Source organism: Idiotropiscis lumnitzeri, chromosome 22 (genome assembly GCF_059441095.1).
Source record: "Idiotropiscis lumnitzeri isolate Australia: NSW breed Sydney's pygmy pipehorse chromosome 22, RoL_Ilum_1.0, whole genome shotgun sequence".
Classification (NCBI taxonomy): domain Eukaryota; kingdom Metazoa; phylum Chordata; class Actinopteri; order Syngnathiformes; family Syngnathidae; genus Idiotropiscis; species Idiotropiscis lumnitzeri.
This window is the reverse complement of record NC_142412.1, coordinates 3,557,156-3,563,155: the sequence shown is the minus strand read 5'-3', so window position 1 is coordinate 3,563,155 and position 6,000 is coordinate 3,557,156.

Below are 6,000 nucleotides of genomic sequence, written 5' to 3'. Positions count from 1 at the left end.
CTTTGTCATTTCTTTCAATGGGCACTGTCTGAGGAGGGATTCGAACCCACGCCTCCTGGGGAGGGATGCTCAGATTTTCCAGGGGGATGATCCCTCTGGGTTCGGCTTGCCATAGCCCTGCCGCGCGGTTCGGACCGTACCAGAGCTCCGGCCTGTTCTCTCCACATTTGTTGTACTAAGATTGTGTCACAAATAGGGCTGGGCGATAAATGGAATTTAATTTCAATCTTGCCAAACGATAAAAGTACCGCCGCCCACAGGGAGCTGCGCCAACACACAGACCCCTAGCCCAGACTGACCGGGGGAGTGCCTTCATTGGAACAGCCACGCACCTGTCTCAACCATGCTTAATATCAAGAACTGATTTCAGACTTGTCATGCTTTGGATTTATTCCTAACACACAAATCTACAACTACTTAGAGTGTTTATTCTTTTAACAACTAAAATTAGTGCCGTACTGATGAGCTGAAAGGAGTTGAGACGTCTCAATGAATCCTATATCCGGCCTCGCTGCTGCCGCAAGCATTGATGTACTTCAAAACCCCGTTAGGGTTTGCGTCGGAGCGCGCCGTCCAAAATGAATATAAATGCCTCGCAAAAAATAAAATTTTTTCTTGGTGCTATCGTTTTGCCCTTCATGGAGGTTTGCTCTCCATTTAACCACAAATGTATTTTTTTTCTCAGATGAGATGAGGTTACTAGAAGAAAAACACCTGGAAAGATGTACATTATCTGAACCCCATCTCTTAAATTCATCTGGAATAGGCTCCTGAGGCCTCATTTTCAGTCGGATTCGTCAAAAGGGCACGGTGCAGTACGTGAAAATTAAAATAAAAACGTGTTCGAAGCTGTTATTTATAAACGGCGACAAAGCGTTGGTTGAGGGCTTACACCAGTGTGTCATCAATAAAAATGGCGTGAGCCCGCTGTGTCTGTGAAGGGGTGGAAAAAAAAACAAGACCCGCAGGATAAAATGACATGCAGAGCGAGAGAACGCAGGCGACTTAATCCACCGAGCACCTTGAAGGGCTCCCGCTCCCAACCTGTGTTTCATCCTGAATACTTTTGTTTCTTTGGGCAAAAGCCTGTGATTTCTTTTTTTTTTTTGAGGGGGGGGGGGGGGCAGGAGGAGGAAGTGTCTCTTTATCTTAATGAGCTCGCATCGTTGAGAAGCCTCCCCATCTGGCAAGCAGGATTAGTTTCATCAGGACGTTTACTGTGTTGCTGCTCATTTCCGATAAAAGTGGGATTTTGGGGAGCTTGACATCTGCATGACCCTTGCTATGGAATTTAGAAAAAAAAAAAAACAGCAGGAAGAGGCTGGCGTGTTGCGCACAAACTGTTAAAATGGCATCTGCTTTTGCTGGAGTTGGCTGTGCGAAGTGGCACACGAGACAGTTGGAGAGTGCCGTCCCAATTCTGTGTTGCTGTACTTAAATATATTTATTTTTTAATTGCCTGTATTTTACTTGAGTGTTAATTTTTAACAAACTAAAGTAACGAGTAGATGATTTGATTTGTACCAGACCAAAAGCTAAAGGAGATTTTCCTTGGTTTGTGTGGTTATTGTGGTTTTCAAAGATATGAACAAATGCCAAACGCTCTACCACTGCGATCAAAAATAAGTTGGCAGCCGTCTTCATGCAGCGTGTTGGAATTGAACTGCAAAGCTCCTTTCAAGTTTGGATTTAGTTAGCGTCTACAGATTGATCACACTGGTTTGTATTTAACCTACTTAGCTCCATGATCGACTCTGGAGCCGCGTAATGACGTTTGCATGAAATAATAAATGTAAATATGGATGTGAGCGTGCGTGCGTGCAAAAGAGGTTGAAACTAAAGCCACAAAAACAACAAACAACAGCTGAAAGATGGTGCACATTTTTCGACTGTGCTCGCCCACGCGAGGTGGGCCGAATTGCACCAACCGCACTGACATATTAAAAAAAAAAAAATACATGTGACCCTTTTAAAAATTTTCTGTACCTGTCTGTGGGTATTGCAGCGGATGCCTCTTGTGTGTTGTTTTCCCTTGCTGTTGTTCCTTAAACGTGTCCTACCTGGATTGCAGCTGAGGCAGATCTGCAGCTGAAGGTCAATTTTAAAAGGTTTCCATTACTGAAAAGGTCAACGCTTCCAGGTGTGCACCACTGCTGTGGTAAAGACGCCAAAACGCAGCAGAAAATGAAAATGTTTGTCGCATGTATGTGCTTAGGAATCTTTTTTTTTTTTTTTGTCATTCTTTCAGGTTCTCCATACTACGACAATGTGAGGCCGCTTTCGTATCCAGACTCAGACGCAGTGCTCATCTGCTTTGACATCAGTCGTCCCGAAACGCTCGACAGTGTTCATTTTTTCCTATGGTCCACAGTGCGACTCAAACCTTCCACTGAGTTGTCCCCAAAAAACCTTCCAAACAGCCCCAGGAGGCGTGGGTTCGAATCCCACCTCAGACAGAGCCCATTGAAAGTACAAAGCAAACACAGTCAAGAGAGCATTACCAGGTGCCAGGATGGCGGAGCGGTCTAAGGCGTTGCGTTCAGTTCGCAGTCTCCCCAGGAGGCGTGGGTTCTTGACATTTTGAAGAAGATAGCCAAATATGTCAAGTTCACCTATGACCTGTACCTAGTTCAAAAAAGAAATATATGACTAAGGGACGGGTGTTTTTATTTTCTGGGACTCTTTAGAACAAGCGGCACGGTGGCGGACTGGTTGCCGTGCACCTCACTATGGCAGATATGCTTCCGGAATGTTCCCTCCTCCTTTATTCTGACCGTCAGTTTGGTTGCGCCGTCTTTTAGCTTTCAATCCAACAAACAGTTAAGACATTAAACCAAAAACTGTCAGGACGGTTGAGTTGGCTCAGGCCCCAGTCACAAGGTGTAATTCTTTCCATGGTGAATTGGGGCTTCTGGGCTCAAGATTGGACGACTGTCACGAGGATAATTTATATAAAGTGCAAGTCCTTCAATACTCCGTGGTACATTTTTAAACCACCCACATGTGAAGAGCATAATCAACACCTTGTCAGGATGGCCGAGCGGTCTAAGGCGCCAGACTTAAAGTGTTAATCTTCCTATATTAAATTAGGGCTTCTGTGTGCTGCCTCGGTGGTGGAGCGGCACGAGCGGAGCGCGAGGCTGTCAGTTATGAATGAATAAATGAATAAATAAATGAAGAATGCGTGCTGTTCCTCCTGGATCTTCCTAAAGGTGAAGAGGTCACCATTTCACATGATCGACATCAGTGGAAAATGCAAAAAAAAAGAAAAGTGGCTTGAACACAGGGTTTGACAAAGATAGATAGAGTGCATTTATGCCTGGGACAGAAAAGAATCTCTGCGCAGCGAGAAGTCTCAAACTGAAGATCCATCTTAGGGACTGATTCTCGCGACTGAAACTCATAACCAGTTCTCCATTACCACTTTCAAATTCAAGGGGATGTTACCTTGAATGTTTTATGTGCCCTTTCAATGGACACAAGCTGTAATTCTTTCGTAAGAGTTGGCCAATGGCTCATTAAGTAGACGGCCTTGCATATGAACGATACTGGATAAACGCGAGCATAAATAGCACTTGAAGTCAAATTTACGACACGAGACAATGTGAAATAGCGGAATGACAGCAGATGTGTAGTCACAACTGCAAATGGAGAGTATAAGAAGCAGTGATGTAACTGGCATTAGCGTTGTATGCAACCAACATCAGGCTTGAATAGCACCCAGTGGGAGAACACACGCGCGCATATACGAACACTCACGTGCGCGCGGGCACACGTTGTAATTTACAGTATATGTCAATCCAGGGGCAAATTAGTTGACCCACGCTATCATCGCATTTGCCTGAAATGGTATTCAATTGTGTAATGATTGCAAAATAATAACACTTTTCTTTTTTTTTTTCTTTTTCAGCGTTTTTTTAAAAGACTGCAAGCGAACACTCCAGTCCTTCAACACAAGTAGATGTAGTTTATACTCGCGTATATTGTACTTTTGCCACCTCTCGTTCTTTTTGCAACTAATGGCAAAGGATCCATGTTGCAATTTAAGTCACTCACAAATTGTATAATAGACATGTGATAAAAGGTTTTTTTTGCCTCTATGTACGATGAAATAACCCTGGAAACCATCGGTCCCTGTCGGTCATTCCAATCCATGCAGCCTTGGGTGTTTGCTTTATTATTGCTTGGTACTTTCAATGGGCACTGTCTGAGGCGGGATTCTCTCGATTTACCGGTCGATTTTCGTTCCTACCCTCACCTATGGTCACGAGCTGGAGCATTAGGATTTGACCACAGATGGGAATGTAAGAGTGATCTAACCAGAGGGCTAAATGGAAGCTGGAAAGTGATCCCTCATGGAACATCAGCTCAAGACACCATCATGCGTATTTCTCACCATTACGCTGCTGAATTAACCATTAACAGTGGCTCGAGCAATCTGTAACGTATCAGGTGACAGTGCACCTGATGTCGTGGCTGCAAAATGTCATAAGACATTTATGTGGACATCCTTAGAAAACTTTAATTGATTAAACACTAACTTTTTTTTTTAAGAGCTGGAGCTTTTCTCAAATGTATAGACTCAAAATTGTTCCCATTGGACCAAGAATTCAAGAATACTGTTTTGGCACGATTACAATTTACACAGATCATTTTTAAAAATTTTATTCACTGGATTTCACGGTAGTCCGCCACAGAAAAACAATCAACCAAGCAACGGCTCTCAACTCAAAGCGCTTTCGAATTGGGCCAGGGGGGTCGAGGGCACGCTGGCCGGAGCTCTGGTACGGTCCGAACCGCGCGAAACGTCGCCCCAAATCGTGCCCGGGGGAACGTGCTCTTCTTCGTCCACTCTCCTCTTCGCCCACGCTCTTCTTCGGGCCTTGTGTAACAATTGCACTATGAAGACCAAGATGTCCTAATTGATTTTATTTTGGTGTTTTTTCACGCAAGGGTCAATTAACTAAGATAGTTAAAGTCCAAAGAAACCAAGGTTGGAGACTTTTTATATTCACAATAGGACTTGATAAAACGTGATGTATTTTAGTCAAACCGTGAGAAAATTCAAAATTCCCACTTGAAATGAGTGATGAATAAATTGAGTCACATTTTCAAAAATATCTAGCTTGAACTCCCTTTACCCTGCACAACAGCGCGCCCCAAATGAGGAGTGGAGTTGTGAGACGAATAGTTGTCCTCTGGAGAAATTCCCCCACCTTAGCTGTGAATCTTGTGACAGGTAAGTCACGCCCTCATGGAACATCAGCTGATAAAGACGGGTCACAAGACAACGACACCAATTACGCGACCGTTCCAAGCGGTTTTAATCTCGTAATTCTCTGGTCCTTGGTAGAAACAATGTTTGCCTTTCCATTCTGATATCAATATTTAGTTATTTTCAACAGAGTGCACTCATATACTAAATATTTAACAATGTTCCCATTCAACACCTTTGCCAGTCAAACAAATATAAGGCGTTTATTTCACATTCAAGAAAATGTGGCTCAAGAAACTTAAGGGTGCCACTTCCAGAAAAAACAGGAAAATATCTCCTGCAGAAATATATCAAGTGCTAAGCATTGAGTTAATATTTCTTACCTTTTTTTCTGGGGTGTGTTTAAAAAAATAAATTAAAAAATAATTTAAATGGCGAGTCAGCGAAACAAATGTCCCTTTCATAGTCCAATATCAATTCAGAAAACTATAAATAGATTTTTTTTTTAATATGTCTCTTTTTCATGAATAAATGTGACTTTTATGTCACACGAGCTCCGGTCACCACGCGTTTCCAGGTTTGGTCCAGGACAGCCAGAATAAATCCATCCTAGCTGAGAGAGCTTTCCTGGAGGCCAAAAGCCTCCTGAAAGCTAAAGAAACAAGCAATCAGACACACAAGGCGGAGGAGTCAGATGATGTTGAAGGGAGACTTTCAATCTAACCGTGTATTTTCTCATACCTGTCAGATGTTTCCATGTGAGGCATTATCTCATAAGGGAAATA